This window comes from Aythya ferina (genome assembly GCF_964211825.1).
Source record: "Aythya ferina genome assembly, chromosome: 3".
In the NCBI taxonomy this organism is placed as follows: Eukaryota; Metazoa; Chordata; class Aves; order Anseriformes; family Anatidae; genus Aythya; species Aythya ferina.
Window position 1 is genome coordinate 46,472,080 of NC_140298.1, and position 13,592 is coordinate 46,485,671.

The 13,592-nt window shown below is 39.4% G+C and overlaps 1 long non-coding RNA gene across 1 annotated transcript in view; it reads left to right on the top strand.

The window, feature by feature from the left end:
- The first annotated feature begins 2,190 nt into the window (after window positions 1–2,190).
- Window positions 2,191–13,592, top strand: part of LOC311433987 — a 117,585-nt gene continuing 106,183 nt past the window's right edge. The window contains exon 1 of the long non-coding RNA XR_014691179.1: window positions 2,191–2,329. This is a non-coding gene — a long non-coding RNA (uncharacterized lncRNA). The remainder of the gene's footprint in view (window positions 2,330–13,592) is intronic.

A 13,592-nucleotide genomic window follows, 5' to 3' on the forward strand; every position in this document is an offset into this window, starting at 1 on the left:
CCTCAATCGACCAGCAATGCCGTGCTTGATGCACCCCAGGATATGGTTGGCCCTCCTAGCTGCCAGGGCACACTGCTGGCTCATGTTCAACTTGCTGTCTACCACCGCCCACGGATCCCTCTCTGCGGGGCTGCTCTCCAGCATCTCATCACCCAGTCAGTACGTATAGCCAGGGTTTCCCCATCCCAGGTGCAGGACCCAGCACTTGCTCTTGTTAATCTTCATGCGGTTGGTGATCGCCCAGTTCTCCAATCTGCCCAGATCTCTCTGCAAGGCCTTTCCACCCTCATCTGAGTCTACAACTCCTCCAAGTTTGGTGCCATCAGCAAATTTGCTCAAAACACCTTCTAGTCCTACATCTAAATCGTTTATAAAAACATTGAAGAGGACTGGCCCTAAAATGGAGGCTTGAGGGACCCCACTAGTGACCATGCGCCAGCCTGATGTGGCCCCATTTACCACAAGCCCTTGAGCCCTGCCTGTCAGCCAATTGCTCACCCACCGTATGATGTGTTTGTTAAGTTGTATGCTGGACATTTTGTCCAGTAGGATCCCACGGGAAACCGTGTCAAAAGCTTTGCTCAGGTCCAAAAAGATCACGTCAGCTGGTTTCCGTTGATCAACTAGATGGGTGATCTTATCATAAAAGGAATTCAGATTTGTTAGGCAGGACCTACCCCTCATGAACCCATGTTGGCTGGGACCAATGACTGCATTGTCCCCCAGGTGCGCTTCAAGAACTTCAAGGATCATCTTCTCCAGAATTTTACCAGGTGCTGATGTGAGATTGACAGGCCTGTAGTTGCCACGGTCTATTTTCTTGCCCTTCTTGAAAATTGGTACGACATTTGCCAGCTTCCAGTCCACTGGGACCTCTCCAGATTCACAAGATCATTGAAAAATAATTGAGAGAGGTCCTGCGATGGCATCAGCCAGTTCCTTAAGCACCCTGGGATGAATCCCACCTGGTCCCACGGACTTGTATAGATCCAGGTGGAGCAGCAAATCCCGCACATGTTCAGGGTCAGTTGGGAGCTGATCATTCCCACCATCGTGGTCCTCCAGCTCAGGGCACCCGGGGTGTATTTACTTCGGCTGTGTAGAAGCTATCACGCATAAATGCCAGGCTCCGGATCCTCACTCACTATTCAGGTCAAGGACTGGGCTGCAAGTTTTGGCTTTAATTTGGTTACGTGCCTACATTGCTGTTTCCTGGCAGGTCATGGGAAGAAGGTTGGCTGGCTTGCAGCAGCTTACTTGCACGTGGCTTTTAGGCTGCAGCCAAAGCGTTCCTCTAGAGCTGGAAGTTTGAAGATGGTTGGAAAAGCTATCTGAGTGGTTAGAAAGCTGCCTGGCAGAGAAGGACCTGGGAGTACTGGTGGCTAGTCGACTCAATATGAGCCAGCAGTGTGCTCAGGTGGCCAAGAAGGCCAACAGCATCCTGGCTTGTACAAGAAATGGCGTGGCCAGCAGGACTAAGGAAGCCATTGTGCCCCTGTACTTGGCTCTGGTGAGGCCGCACCCCAAGTACTATGTTCAGTTCTGGGCCCCTCGCTACAAGAAGGATATTGAGGGGCTCCAGTGAGTCCAGCGAAGGGCAACAAAGCTGGTGAGGGATCTGGAGAACAAGTCTTATGAGGAGCGGCTGAGGGAGCTGGGTTTGTTCAGCCTGGAGAAGAGGAGGCTCAGGGGTGACCTTATTGCCCTCTACAGGTACCTTAAAGGAGGCTGTAGGAAGGTGGAGGTTGGTCTGTTCTCCCATGTGCCTGGTGACAGGAGGAGGGGGAATGGGCTAAAGTTACGCCGGGGGAGGTTTAGGTTGGATATTAGGAAGAACTTATTTACCGAGAGGGTAAATTTCTTCTCTTCTCCTAGGATATCCCTCCTCTATTTTCTTCCTTCCATGCATCCGAGGTTTAAAACTTTTGCTCTGCAACTCCTCCTGACACCTGCAAATGATTCTTTCTCCATGCAGGTATTTGATCCTACCCACGTGCACTTTCTTCTTGCTTTCTCCCTCCTCACTATTTCAGGGGTCACAGGCATGGATAGTCAATTATCCTGACTACCTTCTGGGACTGCCCATGCCTCCAACTGGCCCGTGGGCTTTCTTCAGGGAAGCTTCAGCTGTGTCAGATAAAAGGGCAACAGCACCTGGGAAACATGGTAACACAAATGAAGAGTAGTGTGATTACTTTCAGTGTTTCCTGGTGTTAGGCCTGCATTGCATATATTTAAGTTTGTGATAGTGTTTTTCCTTCAAGTATGTCTGGCAGATATGATTTTGATATGAAATTGGACCAAGCTGGAGAACAACTTTGTTCTGAAGGTATGTAAATCCCACCAAAAATATGGGGAAAATATGTAGTTGTCAAGAGCAAGATGAGCTAATGAAAAAATCCATGGCTTGCTGAAAGCTGAAGCAATATAAATGCAAGTTATAAAGCTGCTTTTTGGAGGCTTTATATATATATGTATATACATATATACACACATACATGCATATATATATATGAATAGGTACATTTGTATGCTTTACTGTTTTAAGAGTGTTCAGGCACAAACCTGTCCCACTTTACTAAAGTGGGAGTGGGGTGACTAATTTGAATCTAAAGATCCAGAAAGCTCTGAAATCTTTATGAACTAGTTATTATTCAGGTGCCAAAGAATTACTAAGATTTAAATTAGAAATATTACAAAGGTAATAGGGATGCAAAGAAACTAGAAAAAGAAAACCCATATAGCTAAGGTGTAGTGTGCTTCTATTTGTATAATGGAAGAAGGGGAGTGAACGAGAAGCTTTCACTTCAGAGGGAAGTCAGAGTGCTTGTAAAAAAGCAGGCAAATGTGTTTTCTCTTTTGGGCGGTTGTATTTAATTACTTGCATCACTTTGGAGATGGGTTCTACCGATCTTTTCAGCAATAACACAGGGACATGGAGCTGCTCCATTCCATGGTTGTGTGTGTTGTATCCAGTTTGATGTTCAAGGGTTCTAAACCACCTGGGTTGAATTTTAGTTCTGTACTGGAGTTCTGCAAGGGTATGGCTTTCAATAAGAGACGTTTCTTGTATATTTTTTTTATTTTTTAAAGACATCAATTCCTAGGTTCCTCTGACTATAGGGCAGGACTTTATGTGGGAGGGGGAATTTCTTTTACTGGCCACAATGCATTACTTTTGGCTTTCTTGCACTGTTCCTGGAGGATAGCCTTTGTAAGGATTTCTACATGTGACTGCCCCCTTTCATCTAGTTTACTAGCTTCCTTGGGGTTTCTTTAACTGCAGTGAGATGTTTACATCTCTTGACACTTAATGAACCACCACAGTCTTCTGTGGATGGCTGGATGACTCTTTATGGAATGCAAAACAGCACAAGAACTTCCTGAAGTAGCCTCCTGGTGCTCCTTAAGGCTGTTTGGTAGAAGGGAGCAGGTAATGCTTTTTAAATAATCACTTTCAGGTGAAGTAATGCATAATGTTGACTGGAATTTGAGCTTCAGGGAGAATAACCTCTTTTTAAAGATAATTTTCTGGTATTGTCTAGCACCTCTAAATGACACTGATTTGAGTCTCTCATCTGCAGAGATGTTCAGAAGATCTCTTCTGCAAGAAGGGTTGGTGCTGGGGGATTGATATTTTGCCAGTGTGTGAGAGATCACCAAATTCCTGACTGCTTCTGTGAAAAGACAATGGCAACTTTGGTACACCATGACTACAGTGTTTGTTTACACAACAATTTGGAATTGAAGCTTAGTTTGTGGTGATAAAGCAATATATTTCTGTGTATACTGCTGCTAACACTATCACTGGGTGAAGAACTCCAGATGTTGCTTTACTCACTGTTTTTATAAGTCCAAGTTAAGACCTGATCTTTGTACCATGCAAATGAGCATAAACATAATCTTGCCATCTGTATCTATATCTACAGATTTTTATCAGTGTAAAAACCAAGACAGTAGACTTTTTGATGCCGTCACAAGTTCCATGTCTACAGAGTCTGTATTGCTAAATGCAAACCTTACCTTTTTTTTTTTTTTTTTTTTTTTTAAATATTACTTCTGTGCAGAGAGGAAATGCAGACCTTCTAAACACAACTATGCTTTATCTTTGAATGCCAGATCCCTACTATGATTAGGGTGATAAAGACACCTGGACAACTATAATCCTTGCAAATTGGCTTGCATTTCTTGTCTTACTACCCACATGATTATAACTAAACAAGAGGCTAGACATGTCAGAATTTGGATAATAATGTGATGAAATGCACTTCAGAACTACTTCTAAAAATGTAAGGCTACAGGAACCTCTAAATCATCTTGTTTATTCTATGCATTTCAGGCTACGTAACTAGGGTGATGCTATCAATCTGAATTAATATAAACTGTTTCATTCCTTAGAATGAAAGTACTAGTATGTCCCAGGCCTAAACAGTAGCAATCAAGATATTTAATGGTGAAGGACTGCTAAAGAAGCGACTACTATTGTTAAATATACAAAAGAATTTATTTGTGTGTGTGGTGCTTCACTGTAGTCCTGCATTAACTTCTTGTAACAGAGACATAACGGTGTGGATGTAGTTCAAATAGCATCTTAACAAAGGTTGCTATTTGCTGCAAAGTTGAAGTATATTTGAATATAAGGACACTTTCAGCATATTCGTGTCATCTTGGGGCAGCCACAGGGAGAACTTCTGAGACTGTAAAGCCTATGCAACCAGACACATCCATAATTGCAGACTTTCTTTATTAAACCCTGTGACCAGATGTACTGGGTCTGGCTGGAATGTTAACTTTCCCGGCAGCAGCCCATACAGTGCCGTACTCTGTACTTGTAGCTGGAACAGCAGTGTTATCACACCAGTGTTGTGTCTACTGCTGAGCAGCAGTGGCACAGCATTGGGCCTTTCTCTAACCCTCCTAGGGGGTGGGCAAAAAAGTGAGGAGAGAAACATCACTAGGGCAGGTGACCTAAACCAATCAAAGGGATATTCCATACCATGTGGTGTCACACTCAGCAATAAAAGGTGGAAACAGGAAGAAGAGGGGAGGGGTGGGCTCTCGTTGAGAAGACGTCGGTCCTCCTCTCGAACACCGGCTGCGTGCGTTGAGGCCTTGCTTCAAGGACGTGGTCAATCATCGCTCATTTGTGGGAAGTAGAGAGTAATTTCTTTCCTCTGCACTTCCATATAGCTTTCATTTATTTTGTTTGTTTGTTTTCCTCCCTTTTTCCCCTTTTCCCTTTTACTTCCCCTTAGTTAAATTGTTTAGTTCATGGTAGTCTTTATTTAATTATTATAATTATCTCCCTTTAATTAAATTATCCTTATCTCAACCCGTGAGTTGTTCTTTGCTTTACTTCTCCCCCTCCTCATCTAACGGAGGGGGAGTGAGAGAGCGGTTGTGGGGTTTAGCTGCCCAGCACGGTAAAACCACCACACCAGAGTAATGCTGGATGTGGAATGAGATTCATTAAGTATTTACTGAGAAATAATAAAAATGCATTTCCCAAGCAGAACTCTTACCTGTATTTTCACAGGCTGACTTGGGGAAACAAAAGAATGGAGAGATCAGCCAGCTTGCTGGAAAGTATGAGCTACGTAGTTGTTGGAAGACAATAAATTTGTAGTTGAAACAACAGCAATTAATTCATAACTCCTCCTATATTTATATAAGAAAGCTTATTTGTGCAAGAAAGTTTCAGCAAATTAATTGTTCTCTTTTTGAATGTCTAAATTCCCCTCAAACTGAAGCCTGAAATTAGGATGAAATTATATTTTGTTAGAGTGACATTCATGTATTTCTGTTTTAACTATCACTCTTTGTATTGTATGAATGATTGAGCAAAACCTGGTATTATGTATAGAGTCAGATGTAATTTTTGCGAAGGCATATGAAACTAGTCAAAAATCTGTTTCTGGCACTTCTCAAAATAGGCCTGCAAATTAATTAGAGCAAGCATCTCTAACACCTGATAGTAAACCATACAGTGAGACCCCAGAGCAGTGGGGAAAAGAAAAGTGATGGTGCTATTACCATGGGAGATAATAAACGTGCATATATTTTTCTTGGTTGTTACTCCACTGAGTGTAATGTTCACTGATCTGGAAAGGACTGCTACACACCCAAAACTGATGAAGATGATGTTTCAAGACATCACTTCAGTGATGTCCAAGCATTATGATAGCAGTCTGCAGTTCGAGTAATCTTTCCTCCGCCCCACCCCCCAAGACCTGACAGCCAACTGAATCATTTCCCTTCCTGACCCAGCCCACCAATGTTGTTGCAAATCCCAGGGATACACAAAAAATACTTGTCTCTCTTAATGGGTATTAAAATTGAGTAAATACTATCTTTATTCTTTTATTGTTTTGACTCTATTACTTTGTGTGTGAGAAAAATGCCTGAACTCAGGAGAAAACTTTGAACCTTCTCTGGAAAAATGAAAATGCTCCTTTAAATGTATATTGTCAGCTAAAATATATGGCTATCTAGTGATGATATGCCAGAAAGCTGTAATTTTATTTCTCATTCCCTTATTCTCCAGTGTGGATGCTTCCAACAGGAATAGGATCCCAAACTTCATGAAGCTTATAAACTTGTTAAGTGTGGAAATGGCAGGACAGTTCGGGAACTCAGGCAGTCTGGCCAAGGAACACAGTATATCTGCTACAGATACCCCCCAAGGCACTTAATTAAAACTCCCAGCAGGCAACATCTGCATGAAAACAATTTCACTTTTGGTGAGACTGGAAATTTCAGCTTTTTGATGGATTTTTTTCTTCCCTTGGTAAAAGTCTATTCTCTAGTGTATGTGTAAACAGACCCCATGGATTGCATTATAAACTTGCAAATTTCTTTTACAAATAATGTCTCTGTGGTGTTCTCACCATGTCTAACATAAAGAAGTGTCAGAATTGTAATGGCGATCACTTGTGTATGCATGCTTTAGCAGCTTAAGGGTAAATAGCATATGCCTTTCTATGTCATTGAAATGAGTAACATGTAGTAGAATTGGCAATTGCCAAGTAGTAGCAATATTGTGTGATGGTGATCCACTTGCTAATTCAAATGTATTATGGGGGCAGAAAAAAAAAAAAAAAAAGAAATGAACCTCCACAGGCAAAGTAATTACTAAATAGTATGTGGACCGTTATACTTCAAACTGCTGGGTTAAAGTACTATTCACAAGTCGTGGCCGTTTTTCCTGTTCTCTTCTGCTATCCCTGCCTTTAGCAGTTCTTATTATTGACCTGGAAGTGAGCACAATTAAAATCTTTTTTCCAGTTCTTTCCCATACTCATCTTTAAACTTGATGGGAATTCTTAGTATTGAAAATGCCAGTCAGAGAAGTTAATCGTCCACCCCAGGCTTTAGAACATCATATTTGCTGAAAATGAAAGGAGAGTAATTTAAATAGCAGTAATGATTTCAAAGTGTCTCCATTTCATGTCATGGCTAGCATCGCCTGCTATTAGAGGTCTCTGAACCCCGATTTCATACTAGTTACAATAAATCATGCTCTTATGGTAAAGAGAGAAAGAGCAGCCACTTAAAGAGGACAATGTATAAGCCTCAAAGGGAAAAAATTCTGTGGTCGGCATTGAGGTCCCTCAGGGAAGGGAAGAAATATGGGAAATGTATTGACTTCTTACTAATGTATGTACATGCTTAGCCAGAAATGAGTAGGGATGAAAACATTACTAATCAGTAAAAAATAAAACATTAACAGTGGCAGAAGGAGATTCTAAAGGATCTGTTTATACTCTCTGGCACTTCCTACAAAAGGTTTTGTAAGGGATGGACACTAAATAAAATAGAAGGACCATGCTCTAGCACATGTAAAACTGAGAAAAGCCTGAATATTCACTGTGGATCTGCGTGTCCAGTGCTAGAAATAATCAATGTGTTTGAAAAATATGCTAGTTTATGCACTTAATTATTTCTTTGGTCTATTATTTTGCTGTTAAAGCAGAGATCTGCTGAGTTCAACAAGTGACAAGCACCCGTACTGCAGATACTAATAATGTACGATTAAATAAATGAAATACTTAGCAGGGTAGATCCTCTACCTTCTTTCTCACATGAATGGTTTTTAGGTGCGCTATCCACATGGCTGGGACTTGCACAGTTAGACTCTGCATTCATGAAAATGTTCCCCTTCCAATATTTGTTTGTATGTATCTGGTAAACCACATTAAGTGTAAAAGCAAGAAGATAGTTCATTATAATTCATGCTGAAATACCTGTTTCTTTTCCAAGATGCTTCATACCTGTAGCATGTCTAACATCTGATTACTCTAGAAAGATGTAGTCCCTTAGGTAACTGAGTTCCACTTTGGTACAACTGGAGGTTCAAGGCAGTATGATAGTATCATTTTCTGTTTTGGAAAGGAACTGTATGAATGACTATATGAATTGAAAAGGATATTGCTTTAATCTTAATCGTACCTTCAGTAACATAAAACCTTAAAAATTATAAAATGTCAGGAAAGAATTTTAACTGTAGTAAAAAGCTTCTGGGGATATCTTACACCTTCAGCCTCTGATGTACCAGCAGCTGCAGCCAAGAGGTTCTCTTTCTTTTGGACGAGCTGTTTGTAGTTTTTACCAGAGATGATTGGAGTGTGGCTGAGTCCCACTGGGACTGGCCTGGTTCTGGGTGTGGGCCCTGGCCAGCTCCAGACCTTTGGGCTTTGGTGTGGTAAGGGTATTGTGGAAGTGTGGGAGGCTGCCATTCGATCTAGCTGAAGACAAAATTTCTTACAGGATGTGGTATCAATATGGATGTTCAGAAAAAGATAATATACAAAAAGTGTTGGCTTGACTTATTGTGCTACGAACTGCAGACCCTTCTGTCAACCAGTTCATTGAGGATCAGAGAACACTGATGTTTGTTTTTCACATTTTTTTTTTCAGGTGTCAAACTTGTTCCTACATCAGCCTTTCTATTTTTTTTTTTAATTTAGCTTTTTCTGCTTATTTAAAAAATAAAACAATCCCCTGCTCCCCCCCTCCCCCCCCCCTCCCCAAGAAAACAAAATAAGCCTTTTTATATAAAAGCTTTTATAGCTTGAAAATTGTTAACTTGCATGGCCTACTAAGGGGAGAAATTCTTTCCTGCCCAATACTACAGGTACTGGGGTGGGTGGTGTGTGTCAAAGAAATATCCATGTTATGATGTTATGGTTTATCATCAGTTAATAAGTAGCTGGCTTTATTCACTTGCATTTTTCAGCATCTTGTTTATTAACAAGTTATGTAGTTTTAATCAAATAAGTAACAATTACAAGAGGTAATAATGCCAGCTTTTAAATGAAAGGCAAATTAGTAAGAATCTAGGCTGAGGAACCAGTGGCAGCAATGAATCCTTGGGAAACAAAAGGGTATGCCTCAACTAAATGAGGGAATGCCTTGGAGGTCAGGAGAAATGGGAAGCTCTTGGAAGAGAAATCCATTGAGGGATGTCAATTATTTGGATACAACATGTGGCTCAGGAACAACCCCATCATGAATGGTGGGAAAGCAAGAGAGGATGCTGTGCATCACAGGCACGTGAAAAGAGGCATAGATGCCCTTTGTCTTATACTACTTCCTGGGTATCTGCTCATGGTCACTGTCAGTGACTGCACCTATTTGAGGGTATTTATGAGGTTTGGGTTATTTTGTGAAGTCCTAAAAATGTGATATTACCATCTTAGAAAGTTTGGGTGTGTTAGGGATATTTCAATTATACTGCATTTTGGTTTTAATCATATTTTAAAACTTTATAGAAAGCTGAAACTCAGGAGGTGTAATTTCGATTTGTAAAATAGTCACTTCATCAAAGAGGTCATCAAAATTAATGAAATATCTTCCTTTTCAGGTTTTCTACTGTTTGTAATAAAACAATCTAATGCTTCTGTCAAAATATTTATTGACAATAGAAGCAGGAGATGTTGATCAAGAAGAAACATCTGTTTCAATCCTCATTAACTAACAGAGGAAATATTTTAGCTTTTGCATAAAATCAACCTGAGTCATTGATAGCTGTAGTAAAGTCTGTAGTATATTGCTGCTGACTTGTCATGAAATGTATAATTTGTTTAGAATATTTTGCAATATCAAATGTTGAAAATTCAGGATGCGTTTTGTTTTATTGCTGAGGAAACTCTTGTTTTGCTTTGAATTGTGGTGAACCATACTCTGGAACATCAGCATTTCTCACAACATATGAATTCTGAGTTGCCTCTACTACACACACTAAGATGGTGGTTTTGCAATGTTGTAAACCAATAGTTTATTTATCAAAGACAAGGTGGAACAATGTATTTGGAGAATTTGTTTTAGGGAGTACTACTTGAAATGAATTGGATTAATGCTGAGATCAATATAAGTCTGCTCAGAGGAATAAAACTTCTATTTCATGCTCAACAAGTTCAAAATCTTGCCTCTTGCATGAGAAAAGTCACCTCTGATTTTACTTGTCACCTTTTCTACACTTCTGAGTTGATGGTAGTTAGTTTGTGATTCCCAGATGTGATGCAATATGACTTTCAGAAAGAATTGAGTGATTCTGCTCGTGCTTCAGCTCATCAGACCTGAACTCTTGCATTTCTAAACATACCACTTTAAAGTTTAAATGCTTTGTTTGTAATGAGAGTCAGAGTTTTATTCACTGATAGGTGCTCATGAAGAATAAATGCAAAACAAAACTTATGAAAACCCTGCACTTCTACTGCAGATTTTTTTTTTTCAATTTTCTTACTTTGATAGATGCAACTAAAGAATTTAAACAACCTTTCTGTTGAATATTCATACCAGATTCTGTCTTTACTGTTACAAATTCCATTGAAAAACCCATCTTAAGCAGTATTTTAATGTATATATTTTTTCCCAGATTCAGATGATTTTCCTTCATTTTTCCTCTATTATGTAGCAGTGTTCTTCTGTGCTTTCCAGCTTTACTTGTTGGTTACTTGTTCCTATAACTGAAGAATATGGATAGAACGGAGAGAAGTGGCATTTTTTATTTATTTATTTATTTTCCCTCCTCTTCTCTTTGTATTTTTATTGTTCTGTCTGTGTGTGTAACCTTCTGTAATGGTAGGTCGCTTCTGTCCTGGAGTCACATAACCCAGTGAGTGCCCTTCAAGACTTCATCACAATTCTGTAAAAACTTCTATTTCATTCTAATTATTATGTTATGATGAGAAATGTTATCAGCTTCCTTTGAAAGAGGTTGTTACACGTTTTTCAGTTAAGAGGTTGGTGGAGGTGATTTACAAATCTCTGATAACAGTTTCACGACGGTTGTGAAAGTATGATATCATCAGTAGAGAAACAATATTTATAAACTATTTTTCAGAATAAATGCTCTGTATGTTTGTTAGCTTGTAATTGGCAACTAATGCCCCGTAGCCCTGAAGATTAAAAAATAAAATAAAAATAATAATTCTGCTACATATACTAAAAGCATGTGCACTTTTTTTCATATGGTTGCCATCCCAGTTTTTTTTTCTAAATATCTTATAAAATTAAAAATATGCTGTATTCTGTAGCTTAACTGTTATTAAGCAGAAGTACTTAATCCTGGTGTCAGCCTGTGGGGCTGCCTGTAATAAATTTCATTTGTCTTAGAGGTGGCTAGGCCTTTTCTGCTTGCCACCCCTTTGGGGAAATATACTGTTTTCTCTCCAAAACTTCCCATAAGTGGGGGTGCTGATCCTGGTGAAGGGACCTGCAGGACTAAGTAAACAGCGTCCCTAACACAGGCAGGGTAGGGTATAGCAGGCTGGTAAGAAAACAGCCATGGTGCTGAAAAATGAAATTCTTCCTGCTACTAGCTGTTGTCAGTGTTGCTTTTCAGGAGAGTAAAAACAGCAGGATCTTTTACCTGCTAAGAACATGATTTCTGGATGGGAGTTTATTCAAAAGATTGTTTTAAAAATCCATATGCTTTGAATAGAATATTCATTAGTTTTTGGATTCTGTACCTATCATGATATATACCCTGAAGAATAGTTTTTAAACTGTGTATTCATAAAATACAATGTACATATGATTTTCATTAACATGAAAAATTCCACTCTGCTTCTGTCCAGAGACCATGATTTTTTTTCTAAAGTACCTTACCTCACACTCCATATTTTCTGCAAATTTACTGAACTATGAGGCAATGAATTGGTGTTGATTACATTATTCAGCTATCAGCTTGTTTTATTCCTTCAGTGGGTGTGGGGGGAAAAGTTCCGGAAGAGCCTGTTGTAAAGCAGCAGTATTCCTGTGGCATCTCTTCAAGTTCAGGCTGGTTCTTGCTGGGCTCCCATGAAATGCCAGTGCTGTGATAATTTGAAGAGCATGGAAAAGAGGGAATGGCTTGTTTCCTGGAATAAGAAAGTTACTGCAGAACTGCATTTTTGTTTGTTTGTTTGTTTTTGTTTTAATGCTGAAATCTGTACTTTTCTGTATAGAGTCATTTAATTTGAAGCTTTTTTTCCCCAGGAAAACTTCCTTCTTTTTCCCCCATGAATTGCTCTCTCTTTTCTATTTCAACTACTTCCAAAAATCCATTTTTTTTCTCCTTCTATTTAGGATACAACTGATATGCTGTTCCAGTCATCATTTGTGTTGCACATCGTTTTTCACCATTCTGATACTCTCCATCTCACATCAAACATAAGCTGTAGTTTTTCTCTTAAGGCTTAACTAACTTTTCTCACAGCACCAAGACTTTGACTCCTACCTCCAGTAAGCTCCTGGAACTGTCTGTGCCAGGTTCTTTCACCCTCATATTTTATGATATGTTTATGAGCACTGGGCTGTGATACCAAGCATTGGTTTCTTCTTGCTTCGTGACCCTTGCCCATGCACCCCTTGCTTCATTTCCCCAAAAGCTTGGTGTGCAGTGCTTTTGCCTGCTTGGCTGCCATGCTGCAGGCTGTTGTGTGTGTGACCAGCAGGTTGGTGGGAGAAGGGCAGACAAGGAGTATGTGCCACAGCTGTTGAGGATCATCCATCCATCCACTAGCTTGTTATGTATCTTGCAATCTCATGATGCTCAGTGTTTTTACTATGTAGTAAAAATCTGTAGTGAGAAGTGTTAACTATTATTGCAAATCTCTGTTTTGGCTGATATAAAATGCAAAGGCAACCTAAACATAAAGTTTCTGTTAGTTCCTTATATTTATTTAGCTGTTCCTTGCACCTAGTTTGTAAGTGCAACAAGAAAACACTTGAGTGATATACTCAGAAACTAGAGAGGAAAAAAAAAAAAGGAGCTGTCACCCCTCTCCATACATCAGAAAGGCCTAAAGAGACTGTTACGTACTATTTTAAAATAAATAATAATAATAATAAAATCCCTAATAGAAATGACTTATCTCAGTTTTGCTCTTCACAAAAATGTTAGTGTTTTTTTCAAAGACTTTTTTACCATCTAAATGTTAGTTGAACTATTTAATTATTAAGCACTGATGGCTAGAAAAAAAATATATATATTAATTATGCATCTCCTAGACCCCAGAAAAAAAAAAAAGCTATTTTAACAGGATACAGAATGATTTAGTATGCATAAAATTTAGCATTTAATAATAGCACCATGAACATTTATTTTA